Here is an 18171-nt window from a genome sequence, read left to right on the forward strand (position 1 = left end):
TCATCTGAGCACCCTGCAGGGTGCCAATGTCTCCCTGAAACTGTGCTGTTGGGGGGCTCTGACATGGGCGAGACCTCCAACCTCCCTCACTCTTGACACTAAACCTCTGTGGAACATGACCTAAAGGCTGAGCTTTCCTGGGGCTCCTCACATGTTCTCTGTCACTGAGCTCTGCTCCCCTGCATGCTAGGCGGGCACTGCTACAGGCTGCTGGTGAAGCGATCAGACCTGGCATTGGTTGACTCTGAAAATCCACTGAGGGACTAGACCCCCATAAGTGGTAGCTAGTCACTGAGGCTGGACAACTTCCAAGGTCCAGGATGGCCTGTGTTAACTCTAAGGTCTCTTGCAGATCTGAAAACACCAAGTTCTAGGGTGATAAGCACCCCCAACCCTGAGATTCAGAGGACAGAGAATTGTAAGTGGTTCAAATCCTAAGGCAGTGAGGCATGGACCGGACCACCCCCTTCCTGAACAAGGCTGCTTCCAGAACTGGAAGACTTGCTGCTATAGGACCCAGACTCCTCACGGCTGGTGGAGGGATACTCCTCACAGCTGGGGGTGGGAGAGTCCTCACAGCTGGGTGGGGGGTGGGATTGTGGGGGAATTGGGGTGGGGGCAGTTGAGGGTTTCCTGCCTCACATGAAGAGAGAGATGACTGAGACTCCTGGGGGTGCTGGAGCCCCCAGTAGCCCCCTGGACCAATGGGTCCCAGCAGCTCTCAGTTCATTGCTGTGTCCAGGAGTCTGGTGAAGAGTTAATGCTCAATTAACTTCTGGAGAGTGAATGAATGAAGGAGGCTACCATGTCAGAGACCACCCAAGTCTTAGCAGCTCTCAGGCTGCCCGTGCTGGAGTCACCCCGCCCTCCAGGCAGGCAGATGGGGCTGCTGAGGTGGAGGCTGGGGGCATTTGGCCCTGGTTTTCCTGTCTGAGTGGTTTGCACCCCCAGGCTCTGTGTGTGTTCTTTGATGCAGCCGTGGCCCCAGACTTCAGCCTAATCCTCATTCTCCATATCTTCCTCGCTTCTGAGTCAGCTGTGAGCTCCACGTCTACCCAGGCTTCCAGGGTCTCAGGAGAGACCAGTGGTGTGTGAGGGGTATCCTCTGTTTGTTCTTTGCTGAGGCTGGAGGCACCTTCTATCACAGACTATCACAGCTTCTCAGGGCTGTCCTTCTCTGTAGAAGGACGATGGGACCCGATGCCTGTGGGCCCTGCCTCACCCCCTCATCTGGGAGCAGCCCTGTGGCCTTGCTCCCCTTCGCCATCTCTGGTTCCAGCTGTTGCTCTGTCAACCTCATCGGGTCACGTCCCCATACTCTACCTCTTCCTCATGGCCTGGCCCGGCCCATCTGACAGGTTCTCATAGACAGAGCTGGATGTGTGGGCTGGTCCAGGCTGGGCAGCTGGGCCTCTGTGAATTTCCACAGATCCAGAGTCAACCCAGTGTGGATCCAGTGAGAGCTTATCAAACACCTGGGCCCCTGAGCTAGGCTAGACACTCAAGGACGCTGACTTTGGCAATCCTTGTTGGGACCCTGGAAAGGGCAATTTATTGTCTCCACTTGGCATTAGAGGAAACTGATGCTCAAAGAGATGGACCTCCTGGACCAAGGACAAAGAGCACAATCTGGACTCTACACAGACTTGTTTAGGTGCAAAGATTCCTATTCAATGAAGGGAAGGGAATCCAGGAAACTGCATTTCCCTTCTTCCCTGCCCAGCATTTGTCCATCAGGCTGCCCAGGTCCCCATGCTATGGCAGGAGCCCTGATGATGAGTGCTGCAGAGACCATGGGAGGAATGCCAGCCTCAGGCCAGGATAGCAGGGCAGGCTGGTCACGTTGGGAGGACTGGAGCCAGCCAGCCGGGCCCCGATAGCTTACAGCTGCTCCAAATGCAGGAGGCAGAATCAGAGCCTGCCCCAGCCACTGGAGAGGGACGCCTCCATCTGTGCCTGTGTTCCTGGGGTGCCGCCAGCCCCCTCCTCCATGGGAGCTGCCAAGGAAAGAGCCCTTTTGTCATCTTCCCAGGCAAGAACAGCCATCCCGTGGCACTCACTCCCTGCACACTCCAAGGCCTTGCTCCTGATTCATGGAAAGAGGATTGAGTCTTGCTTGAAGCTGTGCACCACCAGACCACAAAAAGCCTCAAACATGGGTGTGGCCACCAGCCCCAGAGAGCCACAAGCACTCAGATTCTGGGAGCCCCAAGACTTGGAAGTTGCCCGTGGCACCAAGGCCAGGTGTTTATTGTCAAAGTTCTGTCCAGCCACACATGTTGCTGACACTGTCTGTCTCTTTGGAGCTCTGGTCGACCATTGTGTGTGTTTGTTTGTTTTGAGACAGGGTCTTGCTCTGTCGCCCAGGCTGGAGTACAGTGGCGCGATCTTGGCTCATTGCAACCTCTGCCTCCTGTGTTCAAGTGATTCTCATGCCTCAGCCTCCCGAAAATGTAGACATGCGCCACCATGCCCACCTAATTTTTGTATTTTTAGTAGAGACGTGGTTTCATCATGTTGGCCAGGCCAGACTTGAATTCCTGGCCTCAAGCAATCTGTCCACGTCTGCCTCCCAAAGTGCTGGGATTACAGGCCTGAGCCACCGCCCCTGGCCCTGTGTGATCTTTCTGAGAGTTTCTGAGCAGCGAACACCCCAGGCGGTTGCATGGGGGAGGCTGTAAAATCTGACAGCAGCTAGTGGGTCCTGGGAGAAGGTTCGACATCACGTCCCATGGATGGTCCAAGGACAGAACAGCCCCAGCATCGAGGCCAGAAAGCTGGCCCTGGAGGAAGCTGGTTCCTATCCTGTGCTTCTAGGCTGGGGTGAAGGTTTCTAGGAGGACACCTCCCTTGGTCACACTGTTCTCCTGAGCCCCTCTCTCGCATATATGCCCTGCTCTGCAACCCCCAGAGGGCTGCAAAAATTAGCCGGGTATGGTGACGCATGTCTGTAATCCCAGGTTTTTGGGAGGCTGAGGCACTAGAATCGCTTGAACCCAGGAGGCAGAGGTTGCATCAGAAAATCCACCACAACCCCTGGGTTTCCTCAAGGGATTCCCTGTCTGGCCATCCACCTCCCCCACCCCGCCCCACCCATTCCTACTTCCCCTTTCGGGCCTGTCCCTCACTTCTGACCTCCTCCATCCATCACAGTTCTAGCCATCACTCACCTGCATCACCGCAGTGACTCCCTGACAGCTCTGTCCCTGCCCGGCTCAGCTTCTCCTACACAGCTAGGAGTAAGCCCAGGAGAGCACGTCCCTCCTCCGCTCAAGAGCTTCCAAGGGCTCCCATCAGGATCAGTTTCCCAGTACGGTCATAGCAAATGACCACAAACTGGGTGGCTTGAAAAGTCTCCTCTCACAACCTTGGAGGCCAGAAGTCTGAAGTTGAGGTGTGAGCAGGACCCCGCTCCCTCGGAGGGTCCCTCTTTGCCTCTTCCGGTTCCTGGCATTCCCCCGCTGGTGGCAGCACCACGTCCATCCCTGCCTCAGCCTTCACGTGGCCTTCTCTTCTCCACTGTGTGTCTCTTACAGAAACACCTGTGACTGGATTTAAGGCCCACCTGGATAACACAGGATGATCTCATCTTGAGATCCCTAATTTAATTTCATCTACAGATTCCTTTTCCAAATAAGGTCACATTCACATGTTCCGGGGGTTAGGGTGTGAACATGGCTTTTTGGGGGCAAGAATTCAACCCACGATATCACCTCCCTAAGGAAAATCCCTTAGGGATCCCAAATCATTACTCTGTGCTTCAAGGCCCTTCAGGATTTGGCCACATCCATGACCTCCAACCTCCCGCTGTCTACCCTACCACCCCTGACCTCCAGCCCTGTCCCCGCACTGTCCCCATAGCACACCATGTTCCTGCTTCAGGGCCTTGGCAGGTGCTGGCCTTTCCCCCAAGGTCCACACGCTTCCTCCATCACCGTCGTCAGGTTTAGCCGATTGTTTGGTATGGCCAGGCCCTCCCCGGCCACGTTGTCTAAACTTGCAAACTTCCCAGAACACTCCCTCTTCCCCACCTGCCTTCTCTCTTCCCCACCTGCCTTCTCTCTTCCCCACCTGCCTTCTCTCTTCCCCACCTGCCTTCTCTCTTCCCCACCTGCCTTCTCTCTTCCCCACCTGCCTTCTCTCTTCCCCACCTGCCTTCTCTCTTCCCTACCACTCGTCACCATCGCACACACCGGCCTTCTCCTCATTTCTGTCGTTCATTGTCTCCCCTCCGCTAGGCCGCAGGCTTGTTTTGTCAGTTTTGTTCACTGCTGTGTCCCAGCGGCTAGAACAACGCTTGACACTAGTTGGCCTTGGCTGAATGAATGAATGAATGAATGAGCAAGAGTTTGCTCAGGCTGAACTCTGAGCTGCCGGAAGCCTTTGTAGACACCCCCAGAACATGCTGGCCCCACCTCTGAGCTCCTGGTGTACCTCAGTTCTCATGAGGCCCCTGCACTTCAGCCTCTGGTGATCCTCTTTTCGAGGCTGACATGTTGGCTCAGCAAACACTCCCTGAGCCCACATCATGAGTCATCAGAGGCCCTTGACCCGTCCTCCCACATCCTTCCCCACTGCACCCGCTCTCACCCTGGTCACAGTTAGCCGAGTGTGTGCAGGGAACTGTGTATGAAGGTCAGGCCTGCCCTCCTGCCCCTGCTGGTCCCTGGAGCCGCCACGGGGATGGAAGAGTGGGTCCTTTTGATGCACTCAAGCCTGGTATATGGGCCTCCAGGGCAGGCATTGAAGGAATGTACAAGGCTGCCCCAGGGCCTGCAACACTAACTGTGAAGAGTCCCCTAAAACTTCCCTGATGAAAACCACCACAGCCTCCATTTCAGAAGAGGGACACGGTCTTCTTGCCATGTCTCTGCTGCCGATGGGCTCTGTGACTGGCACAATTTCCTTCCTGTTGCTGGTCCCCAGTTTTGTCATCTTTAAACCTGGGCATCGACCCCTCGGGGATGGCTACAATAGCTTGCATCTTACACATTCCAACACGGATGGCTCTGGCTGTGGCACTGGGTTGAGAAGGATTCTGAGGTCCAATCCAGGCTTAACAGGAAGAAGTGCAGTGATCCATTAGTGACATCTGCCATGGGTGTGGGGAGAGCGGGGGCCCAGGTGTGCTAAGGCTGGGTTAGATGCTTTGTGAGTGGGCTTTGGGCAACATGTCCACGTGAGTCTATGGATGCCTGATGATGGAGAAAAGATCCTGGAGGAGGTGAATGGGTCTGAAATGAGTGGCTGATGGCATCACAAATCCTTTTTGAGCTTACTTTGGTGCATCTGAGGCAGCTGGCATGCCTGCCTGCTGGGAAGGCATCAATGACCCAATGGAGAGACAGCTCCTTCCCTACGCTGGGGTTGAAGTCGCAGGGCAGTTAGGCGAGGGCCGTGCTCTGTGTTTTGTCTCTCAGGTGGCCACAGTGCTTGGTGGCAGAGGCTGTCCTCTGGCTCAGGATTTGCAGCAACAAGGCCAGCCTCTAGCTGGGCCTAGCCAAGTGCCCTCTGAGACTCGCTGGAAGTGAGGTCCCCTGTCTCAATCCATTCAGGCTGCTACAACAAAATACCATGGATGGGGTGGCTTAGAAATGGCAGACATGTATTTCTCACAGTTCTGGAGGCTGAAAGTCCCAGATCAAGGTGTCAGCAGCTTCGGTGTCTGGGAGGGCTGGCTGGCTTGTTCCTGGAGGGGGCTGTCTTGCTGCATCTACATGTGATGGAAGGGGCAAGGGAGTTTTCCTCAGGCCTCTTTTATAAGGGCATTAATCCCAATCAGGAGGGCTCTGTCCTATGCCCTAAACTCTTCCAAAGGCCCCACCTCCCATACCCTCACCTTGCTGGTGAGTATTTCAGCATACACATTGTTGGGAGTACAAAAACACTCAGACCATAGCATCTTCTCGGGATAGACACAGAGCCCGGCATGCCACTTACCTGAACAAAGGAGACATTCTTGTAGCCTGCACAGCTGGATCAGGGAGTGAGAGCCTCGACAGTCTTTGGAGAAGGTGCCCTACTGTGACATGGCCTCAGTTTCCCAGCTGTGGGCAGAGATCACAGCAGCTGTCTCCTTTTCAGGCTGGACAGATGGCTGTGACCTACAGAAACGCCATGGCCCTGGGACAGAGCTGTGTCTACCCTGGGACAGAGCTGTATCTACCCACGGGAAGGGGGATCCTTTTCTAATTTGTACAAAGGTGCCCTGGGGGTCCAGGTCATGCATAGAAAACTCCTCACCAGGCACTCACCAGGAGCAGAACCCTATCATCATCATCCTCACAGTGACTCCTGCTCTAACAGAGGCACAGAAGCACAGAAAGAGGGAGTTCCACTGAGGCAGCAGGAGGGCTTCCTGGAGGAGGGAGGGTTTGGGCTGGGCCTTGCTGATTCTGTAGCAACCAATGATTCTGGCCACAGCCCGTGCCTGCCTGCCCGACTCCCCACGAAGGGACTGCAGGCTGCTCTGTGCTGCGGCCCTTCCTCGACATAGCTGGTTTCTTCCCTAGGTCTATATTTGGTTCCTGCTGACTCTTCCACGACATAAATGCAAATGAGACCACAGACAACTAGTCTCAAAGCCAAGGAAGCCACTGGCTGGAGTTGTCTCCACAGTCCCCTGCTGGGCAGGGAAGTGGGCAGAGGTGATGGTCACAACCATCCATCATGGCCCATCAGGGGACAGGCCTCTTGGGGCACCTGACACCTCCAAGTGGCCAAAAGAAAAGGTCATAGCCAGGAGACAGAGCCTTAGACTAACCAACAAGAGCTTCCCGCATGGCTGATGACAGTTTCCCAGGTTCTTTCTTAATCACTGGGACCTTAGTTCAAAGGTGATCCTGTGTGGAGTCCTGGAATGTAAAGCAGAGTGGTCCAGAGCTTACCTCCCGCCCTGAGGTCTTTTCACCAAACCTAGGGCTCCTTAGGGCACAGTAGCTTGAAAACCGCTGACCCACAGGATGTGACTCAAATTTCTAAAGCTCTCACAACTCTCCCTTCCTTCCCCATGACACTGCTCCAATCCCACCTCTGGGTGTACCAGATACCTCTTGCTCCTGCCTTGGCCCTTTAGTATTTTGATACTAGCTGCTTTGTCAAAACTCCTTCAAGACCCCAGCTAGGATACCGCCTCCTCCAGGAAGCTTATTGCAACGATCTGAATATTTGTGTTCCTCCAAGATTCTATTCATCTGCTCAAACCCAAACCCCCAAGGCGCTGGTATTAGGAGATGAGGCCTTAGAGCAGGGATTAGGTCATGAGGGTGAAGCTCTCATGAATAGGATTAGTGACCTTATAAAAGAGGCTCCAGGGAGCTGCCTTGCCACTTTCACCATGTAAGGACATGGCGAGAAGATAGCAGTCTGTGAACCAGACTGCAGGCCCTCACCAGGCACCAAATCAACTGATGCCTTGACCTTGGACTTCTCAGCCTCCAGAACTGCCAGCTATACATTTCTGTTGTTTATAATCACCCAGTCTATGGCAGTTTTTATAGCAGCCTGAAAGGACTAAGAGAATTACTTTGATCTCTCCCCCCTACCCACATACATGTGGGCAGAGTGGTCCCTTCTTCCCCTTTCTGTGCTGTACTCTGTCCTTCTCCCCATCACAGCCTTACTCCTGCTGTGTCTGAAGCATCCATTTCTCCGTTTGTCCTACACACAAGTCTCAGCTCCTTCAGGGCCTGGTGTTTTTCCCCCTCTGCGTTTCCTGGGCTGGACCCTCACAGGTGCCCCATCAGAACCGTTCATTGCAGACCCGCGGCAGCCAGCAGGTGCCATGGCTCCCTGGACTCTGTGGGTGGGATTTGGGCAACTTGAATGTGTATAGGATCCAGCCATGGTGCCCACTGAAGCCACATAAAAGGGCTGAGCTGGAGTCATCTCTAATCCCTCCCTAAAAAGGAGGCCCAGGGAAGACACAGGCCCCCACCCCAGGGCCCCAGGGTCCCCTCTGTGTTTATGACATGGCCTCAGAACATGGAGTTTACAGGCCACAAGCAGCATGAGGCCCTTGGCCACAGTCCTGGCCATTCCCTTATTGACCCCCTCCCTGAGCCCAGCAGGAAGCAGGCCTCTGTTCTAGGACTTTGGAGCAAAAGGTCACTTCCTGGGCCAGGGTAACCACGGCAACACCATTCCCCTGGCAGCCTTGGACTAGCAAAGTGTCCTCATAGCTCTGATTTCATCTAAATTTATCACTTCAGGCTAACGAAGGTCTTGTACTGGTTTTAGAGCCCTGGACGGAGCTCCAGGTGACCTGGGCCTTCCTGGTTCTTCCACCGACTTGCTGGGGGTTTCAGCAAGCCTTCACCTTCCGCACTGGCGTTCTCAGCTCTAACAAAAGGAAGTTGATTTCCATGAGAGGTGATCAAACTGTGCTGTAGAAACCTCAGCAATTCCACAGAACATTAGAGTACCTCTGCCAAGCAGAATTCTCCACATGGAGAAACCTCTCCTCTTACTGATTTTATGTGCCATGCATGTCAACGCTCTGGGGAAGATTTTTTGCTTGAGGGAAAAAAAAAGATTTTTGCTGATTAAAGAAAAACAACTCTGAAAAGTGCTGAATATGGTATCTATGCATTTATTATGGAAATCTAGACAGTTTGCACTGAAATCATAGATGGTTCTCATAGAACAGGACTAGGAGGATTCAAGGAAATAAGACCCGCTTCCTGTTTCCCAGCCTGTAAACTCTTGCTGTTGTTTTCAAGATTCTTATGATCCTTTCTGGGCTGTGATGAGAGGGCCTGGCAGGGGAGCCGGCTGCCTCCTTATTGAAGACTCCCTGCCTCAGTGCCTAGAGCCAGGCTCAGCCCTGGTGAGGAGGGACAATCCTGGCTGGGTAGGTCAGGCAGCTAAAAGTTGGGGGTCAGGTCCCCTACTTCAGCAGTCCCTAACCTTTTTGGCATCATGGAAGACAAAAATTGTAAGACAATTTTTCCACAAACTGGAGATGGAGGGATGGTTTTGGGATGATTCAAGCACATTACATTTTTGGTGCACTTTATTTCTATTATTATTACGTTGTAATATATAATGAAATAATGATCTAACTCACCATAATGTAGAATCAGTGGAAGCCCTGAGCTTGTTTGCCTGCAACTAGATGGTCCCACCTTCAGGGGATGAGAGACAGTCATAGATTGTCAGGCATTAGATTCTCATAAGGAGCACACGACCAAGATCTCTTGCTGTGCAAGGGCTCGCATGCACAATGGGGCTCACACTCCTGTGAGAATCTAATGCTGCCACTGATCTGACAGGAGGTGACGCTCAGGCAGTAGTGCCAGCAATGGGGAGTGGCTGTAAATACAGATGAAGCTTTACTGGCCTGCTGCTCACCTTCTGCTGTGCAGCCCAGTTCCTAACAGGCCAGGAACCGGTACTGGTCCATGGCCCAGGGATTGGGGACCCTGCCCTACTTGGTATGCCAGGAAAGCCTCTTTCCAAGTCTCCATGACTTGGGGTCAATGTCAGAATCTCTACCATGTGAGATTTACTTCTTTGAATATATAATTGGGCTCTTTATATTCTTCTTGTAAACTTCCCCCTTTCTTCTCCAGAGAGTACTGAGATGGTCAGCTGAGCTTCTCCCTGACAAGGGGTCCCAGGAGGGAAGGGACAGACCCTAGGGAGGGCAGTGGGGAGTGGGGGGAATGGGGTGAGGTCGGTGGAAACCAGAGACAAGCGCAGGAGCCCGCAGCCTCAGCACCGCCCCTGGGGGCCTGTGGCCTGCTGGAGATACTGTTAAATCCTGGTGGAAACGTGTCTATTCTTTTCAGACTCCTGGCAACCAATCCGGGCCAGTAGCTGGGGCTGTTGGGATTCTGGAACAGGAACTGGGGCAAGAAGGTGGAGGAGCTGTCCTGGCCCCAGGGTGAGTGAGGACACAGCAGTACCCACAGGTCCCACTCTTCCTCCCTCCCCCTGCCCTGGAGCAGGGAAGTACATCCCATGTTGGCAATCCTGCCAGCCACAGGCAGCCAACGGGTGCCCGCTGTCCCAGCGAGCTGCCTGGGCTCATGCCCAGTTAAGGACGTGGCCTTTGTCACCCCAATTGTCCAGGCCACCCAAGGCAGGCAAATGAGCTTTAGGTATTTTAAAATCAGATTTGGATACACACCAAACCGGGATGCTATCTCTGGAGACAGGCTGGGATTGTGGACAGAGGTCAAAGGGGCTTTGAGCCTTATCTGCCATGTTCCATTTTATTTTCAAGGAAAATGTATTCATGGACTTCTTGTATAATACACACACACACACATCCTTTTTTTTTTTTTAAAGATCTGACTTTAAAAGCTTACAGTAAAAATAACAATTGTTTTACAAGAGACTCCAAACACGTTCTTCTTTGGAGGTGGGAGGTAGGGAGGCACTGCCTGATTAGCACTGTGCCCTTGATATGCCGGCATCAGCTCTGGCTCCTCGTGCCTCAGTTTCCCCATCTGTTCCCCTAGGGAGACAGGCCTGATAATCTCCAAGGTCCTTCCAGCCCTGCCATCAAGTGACAAGAAGCTCCACTCTGTGAAGTCACAGGCAGCCTGTCTGCCTGCGTTCCTCGCAAGCCTTAGTTACAGCAGTGAGAGCTGATTCCAGATGTGAGCCCTCGGGGGCCTGAGAGTGGTGCCAGGGGGACCCTTGGGGGCTCTTTGACCAAATCAGTTAAGCTTCCTTCCTGGGGAGAGTAATGCCAGGCTTCAGAAAGCTTCAACAGCCCAGCCTCTGTGCAGTTGGACCAAACGCTGGCCTTGTAGCCTGTTAGTCCCTTTTCTTGCCATGCTTGAGAATTAACAACTGTGATCTACGGGTGTCATTAAGACAAGAGATGGTCTGGTTAGGGACACTGGCCCAGTGACCCTGCCCTGGCACCAATCACTATGACAACAGCTCAATAGAGTCCCAAGGGCCTAAGAATCCTTCTTCCACTGAGGGCAAGGTTGGCTGAGGTCAGACAAAGAGGGATTAATAGAGCCCTGTTCTCGTTAAACCACAAAGCGCCATTATTACAAGTCGCAACGGCCCTAGCAGGAGATGTATCATGCTTTCAAGTCACAGAGAACCCAGCAAACCAAAGAGAATGGTTCCAGCATCAGCCACAAAGTCACCCTGGGGCCCAGAATCAGAGCAGGAGCAGAAAAATCTGAAATAACGCAAATGTTCAACAGACGTTTGCATAACACACAGACCAGCCATAAAATAGCACGGATTGTGGACATTCAAATGACGATGCTGATTGTATTTTCTACATTAAAATCCTCATGATATGTGGAAACAAGTTCACAAAAACTGTAAATAAGCAACATTTTTGTTTAAAAACTCACATACATATGTATAGACAGTGAAAATATAGAAGAAAAATCTTTTAAAATGTGAGTAGTTATCTTTGAAAAGTGAGATCGTGTGTAATTCTTTTTCTTTTGGTTTATCTGTATTTTTATAAAAAACATATATTTGTCTTGTATTTCAAAATTTTTTTATTCTTTTAAAAATTGGTGCAGAGAATTCTAGGGTGGGGTGGTCATTCTTTCCCTCTGGAGTCAAACTTCAGTTAATGAAACCCACAAGAGGGCACTGTTTTGGAGAGTTAAACTTTCTTTTTAACTAATATTTTATTAATTTAAGTACTAATACTTAAAAATCTGTTTTACATTAACCAGTGTATAAGAAAATTATTCCAAACAGTACTGCATATTCTCATGCCTTCTTGCAATTGAGTACAATAAGAATAGTTTATCATTAGCATCATCATTGTGAAGGTGCAGATTCTACCATATCACATAATAGGCTGATCTTTAGGGCTATTGGCTAAGCAGAAGGGTTTGTATCTGCACTAAGCAGCTTCAGATTACTTCCCTTACTGAATATCTAGAATTGCTTTTTATAATTTTCCAATTTCTTTCACTACTGATAAACCATCAGTATCAGTATTCTGTAGCAACTCTTTGCCACTTTAATTTGGTGCTTCTAATCTGCCGTCATCTTGGAAAAACACACATGCTTGTTAGAAGTGTGAGTAAACTAAGAGAAGGCAGATCTGAGAGTGTTTGATATGGTTTGGCTGTGACCCCACCCAAATCTCATCTTGAATTGTAGTTCCCATAATTCCCACATGTTGTGGGAGGGACCCAGTGGGAGGTAATTGAATCATGGGGGCGAGTCTTTCCTGTGCTGTTCTCGTGGTTGTAAATTTCACGAGATCTGATGATTTTATAAACAGAAATTTTCCTGCACAAGTCGATCTTGCCTGCCCCCATGTAAGAGGTCCCTTTGCTCTTCCTTTGTCTTCCACCGTGATTGTGAGGCCTCCCCAGCCATGTGGAACTGGGAGTCCATTAAACCTCTTTCCTTTATAAAGCACCCAGTTTTCAGGTGTGTCTTTTTTTTTTTTTTTTGAGATGGAGTCTCGCTCTGTCACCCAGGCTGGAGTGCAGTGGCGTGATCTCGGCTCACTGCAAGCTCGGCCTTCCAGGTTCACGCCATTCTCCTGCCTCAGCCTCCCGAGTAGCTGGGACTATAGGCGCCCGCCACCGCGCCCGGCTAAATTTTTTGTATTTTTAGTAGAGATGGGGTTTCGCCATATCATCCAGGATGGTCTCGATCTCCTGACCTCGTGATCCGCCCTCCTCGGCCTCCCAAAGTGCTGGGATTACAGGCATGAGCCACCGCGCCCGGCCTCAGGTATGTCTTAATTAGCAGCATAAGAACAGACTAATACAGGGTTTCAAAGTGAAGGCACTGGCAAGTTGGGATCTAGAGTGGGGAGGTGTCCAAAACGGACGGCTCCTGCGGGTGGTGGCTCACGCCCGTAATCTCAGCACTTTGGGAGGCGGAGGCGGACGGATCACGAGGTCAGGAGATGGATACCAGCCTGGGGTGAAACCCTGTCTCTACTAAAAATACAAAAAAATTCGCCGGGCGTGCTGGCACGCACCAGCAACCCCAGCTACTTGGGAGGCTGAGGCAGGAGAATCGCTTGAGCCTGGGAGGCGGAGCTTGCAGTGAGCCGAGATTGCACCGCTGCATTCCCACCTGGGTGACAGAGCGAGACTCTGTCTCAAAATAAATAAGTAAATAAGTAAATAAATAAATAAAAATTTTAAAAAAAGATATCTTTTAAGTTATGTTGAAGAGTTTGGATTTTATCAGGGCAGTTGGGAGTTATTGAAGAATTTCAAGAAAGGAAGCAAGGGGCTCATATTTGTGTTTTTTGAAAGATTACTACAGCAAGGACAATTTTGTGTGTGGTGAAACTGTTGGCAGGAAGACAGAAAGATGTGGGCTTGGAAATACAAAGGAAAGGAAATTGGGCTGTGAGGAGACAGGTTATCAGGGACGTCATCCATGTGACATCTGCTCTCTTCTAGCTGATAAATTCCAAGACCTGCTCTCTTCTAGCTGATAAGTTCAAATACATTCTCCTTTTAGGAGGAGCCATGCAGGGGGAATTTATTTCTGGTCTCCATGCCAGGAAGAGCAGTGCCTCTTATAAACTATACATTTTTATGTCATATGCCTGCAAATCTTTTATTAATAAATAACTATTTCCCTCTTTGCTTTGGTCACTGGGAAGCTCTGTGTGTGTAATTCTATGCCCAGAATTTACTTTTGGTTTCATTGCAAGATGCATACTTTCATTTTGCTCAGAATTGTTTATTTATGGTATCATTTTGTCTTATCTGAATTTTCAAAAGTGGCATCAAATTATTTTTGGAATAAAGTGGAGTATAATAAAGAAGTTTTTAAAGTGTGAGCTTGAAAAAAACCAAAACATCAATAGCTCTTTAACAGATTCTCAAATCCTTATGATTGCTCATTTTGTATACAGTTTTTGAAATATGATGACTGTTTTGGTATAGTCAAATTTGTCTATGTTAAATAGTGTTTTTAAAAACTGGGAAGTCGATGACATCAAAAGCACAAGCCCATGAGGAAAAACTAGATAAATTGGAGTTCATCAAAATTTTAAAGTTTTGTGCTTTAAAGGACACTATCCAGAAAGTGAAAATACAGCCCACAGAATGGGAGAAAATATTTGCAAATTATATATCTGATAAGGTTTATCGGGAATACATAAGAAGCTCTGGAAACTCAATAATAAAAAGAAGACAGCACAATGTAAAAACGGGCAAAAGATCTAGATAGACATTTCTCCAAAAAAAGATATACAAGTGGCTAATAACAAGCACTGAAAAAGGCGCTCGACATGATTAGTCATCAGATACAAATCAAAACCACCATGAGCTGTCACTTCACATCCATGAGGATGGCTATCATCAAAAAGACAGATATTAACAATTGTTAGGGAGGAGGTGGAGAAATGGGAACTTTCATACCATGCTGGTGGGAATATAAGATGGCACAATTACTTTAGAAAACAGTCTGGAAGTTCCTCAAAAAGTTAAACATAGAATCACCATATAATCCAGCAATTCTACTCTTAGGTATACGTCCAAGAGAAATAGAAACATAGGTCCACAACACAACTACGCATGAATGTTCACAGCAACATTATTCAAGATAGCCAAAAGGTGAAAAAAAGCCAAATGCTTATTAACTAATGAATGGATAAGCAAAATGCGGTAAAGCTATGCAACGAATTGTTATCCAGCCCTAGAAAGGAATGGCCCGGGTCTCCTGATACATGCTGCAACATGGATGACGCTTGAAAGCAGTACGCTGGGCAAAAGAAGTCAGAATTACCAAAAAAATCCACATATTATATTATCCCATGTATATAAAATATCCAGAGTGGGCAAATAGAGAGAGATAGAAAGTAGATTAGTTATTGCTTAACATTGAAGGGATAGAGAGATTGGGGTTTGATGGCTAAGGAGTATAGAATTTCTTTTACAAGTGATGAAAATATAAAATTGACTGTGGTAGTGTTTGTACAACTCTGTGAATGTAATACAACTATTGAATTTACACCTTAAGTGAGTGAATTATATGGAACATGAATTATATCTCAATGAAGCCGTTTAAAAAAAAAATAATGGAAGCCACCATGCTTGGCCTACTCAGTAGACTGTTAATGGGAACCCAGATCCTACATGGTCTTCCAGAGATGGGTTCTAACTTCAGCTCAGCCGCTTCCCAGCTATGTAAGCTCCTCACACAAATCACTTCATCTCCCTAAAATGGAGACAGCTATGCCTGATGCCCAGTGGGCCTGCACTGGGTCTAGAGAGTGCTGGAGCTCAGTAGGAGCCCAGTCCGCTGCTTCCCAGAGGGCCCTCCAAGACCCCTGCCCTCAGAAGGTGCCCAACATCCTAAATGAGTGGGGCCTGCAGATTCCCTTTTAGGAAATTAACTACAAGTGCTCTTGATGATGTTTAAATATTTAAGTAACAATTCATCAGACCTTAAAGGGCTGAGAAACTCAGGGGAGGTTCTGGAAGGCAGGAGCTGCAGTGTAGCTGAGGATACCTGTTTTGCCCCTGTTCCCCATGGAGCCTCGGGGATGGTCTAAGAGGCTGTCTACACTTCAGTGGTCATTCACCCCTCAGCTGCAGAATCAGTAGCTTTCTAGTCTACACCCCGCATTCTGCTTCTCTCAGCCCCTGAATAAGGAGCCTGCTTTTAAAGACTGCCCCAGGACAGCCATGAGCATGGAGTTCTCTGTCGTGAGATTACAGAAAGTCAGCATCAGGCCCCCTCGTGTTAGAGACAGGTCGACTGAGGTCCAGGGACAGGTGGGCCTGGCTCAGTGGCCTCTCAGTCCAATTCTCTGGAGGATTCCAGAAGCATGTCCCGAGCCACTCCAGTGAGCTGGGCTCTGCTCATGTTTCACGTGAGCACCTCCCTGAATTGCAACAACAAATCTGTGGAGTAGACATTGATTACCCTTTTTACAGATGACAGCACAGAGACTTGCCCAAGGTGGCTTAGAGAGTGAGCAAGCCGGGATTCACATCCAGCCTGTCTGACACCAAAACCTGTGTTCTTTCTTCTGGGCCAGTTCCCCCAATTTCTTCATGTCAGAAGCCAAGCGGGTCGCAGAGGAGGGGAGGTGTGAGAGAGATCTGGGTTTTCAGGATATTCTTGGGCCTCACCTGGTTGCACTACCTGCCCTCCCATCCTCACTCCAGCTCATTTCTCTCCCTAAATACCAGATTCTCTGCAGCCCAGGCTCCTTGAGGTTGGGAGCATTCATTTAAAGTCATACGGGAGAAAAGGAAAAAGAATCATGGATGTTCCCAGTTCAGCCTTGAGTCTCTCTCTCAGGATGCCTTTTGCTGCCAAGAATGATGAGACGGATGTCTTGGCAATAGCTTCAAATGTTTCCTGCCAAACCAGGGGAGAATTTGTCTTCAGTTTAGATGCAGCCAAGACAGACAAGTCCCAGCTCTTATTATTCACAGGAAATGCCCAAACACACACGAGCTTCCCAAACCTGGGAGGTCCATGGCTCCCCAGCTTCTCCTCACCAGGATTCAGCATCATCTAGACACAGGTTGCACCCCCCACTTGCTTCACACCTTCCATCCCCACACCCTTCAGGCTTTCCATGTCACCCCCACCCCTCATCATCGGTGACTCCAAGGCCTCGGCCTGGCAGGCAAGGCCGCCTTCCTTTTGTTCCCATCATGCCCTAGGTAAACTTTTTGTTTTTGGTGGTGGTGGTGGTAAAAGACACATCACATAAAATTTACCATTTTAACCATTTTAAAGGGTACAATTCAGTAGTGTTTAGTATATTTACAAAGCTGTACAACTCTCATTGCTATCAACTTCTGGAACATTTCATCACCCCCAAAGGAAAACCTATACCTCCCCCCACCCCCAGCCCCTGACAACCAGCTACCTACCTTCTTCTGTCTCTTTAAATCTGTCTCTTCTGGGTATTTCATATAAATGGTATCCTACAATGTGTGGCCTTTTGTGACTGGCTTCTTTCACTCAGCTGAATGTTTTCAAGGTTCATCCATGTCCTAGTGTGTGTCAGCACTTCTTGTACTAATACTTTGGGGCTGTTCTTTAGGACTGAATAATATTCTATTGGATGGATAGACCACATTTTGTTGATTTGTTCTTCCATTAATGGATGTTTATGTTGTTTCCACCTTTTAGCTATTGTGAATAGTGCCACTAGGAACATTCTTGCATGAGTTTTGTTTGAACCCCTGTCTTCAGTTCTTTGGGGCATATACCTAGGAGCGGAGTGCTGGGTCATAAAGTAATTCTATTTTACTTCTTGAGGAACCACCACACTATTTTCCATATTGATCATACCATTTTACATTCTTGTCAGCAGGGTATGAAGCTTCAATTCCTCTACATCCTCACCAACATTTGTTATTTTTCTTTAAAAAAAAAAATTCTAGCCATCTGAATAGATTTAAGTGGGTATCTCATTGTGGTTTCGATTTGTATATTTCTGACTAATGATTTCATTGAGCATATTTTCTTGTTCTTTGATTTAATAAAGTTTTATTTTTCTAAATGTACAGTTGGTTGGACCTGTTCGTGCTTCTTCACCAGCAGCTGGCGCATCTCCACCCTTGGTATTTCTGGTGTAAATTACTTGAACTCTGTGCTTTGAAACCAGTTTGATAAGTCCTTTGCTAAGGAGCTCTTGAAGGCTGCCCTGGCCAGGGAGACTCGAATCTTCAGTCTCTCAGAAACCATAGCTGGGGTTATAAGTTTACAGTTGGGAACTTCCTTACAGGGTTTGTCTTAGGTAGTTTTGTCAAACAAAACTAAGTTATTGGGCTCGTCCTGAACTATGTCTTTGGAGCACTTCTTCTTTTTGGCCTTGTCCCCGGATTTGCTCACTGGGTCTTTGTCTTTCCTGGCCAACTTTCTGGCGTCTTTCTTCTTCTTGTCCTTGTGTGGTATTGTGAAGCTCAGAGAGCAGTGGTGAACACTACAGCCTAGCTAAGATGTCAGACAAAAAGACATTGAACGTGTTTTCATGTGTTTGTTGGTCCTTTGTATATCTTCTCTGAAGAAATGCCTATGTAAATCTTATGCCAATTTTTAAATTGGATTATTTGTTGTTGAGTTGCAGGAGTTCGTTATATATTCTAGACACTAGATCCTTAAAAGATATATGGTTTGCAAACATTTTGTCCTATTCTTAGTGTTGTCTTTCACTCTCTTGATGTTGTCCTTTAAAGCACAAAAGTTTTTAGTTTCGATAAATTCATGAATTTATCTTTT

The sequence above is a fragment of the Nomascus leucogenys genome, chromosome 19 (genome assembly GCF_006542625.1).
Source record: "Nomascus leucogenys isolate Asia chromosome 19, Asia_NLE_v1, whole genome shotgun sequence".
Taxonomy (NCBI): domain Eukaryota; kingdom Metazoa; phylum Chordata; class Mammalia; order Primates; family Hylobatidae; genus Nomascus; species Nomascus leucogenys.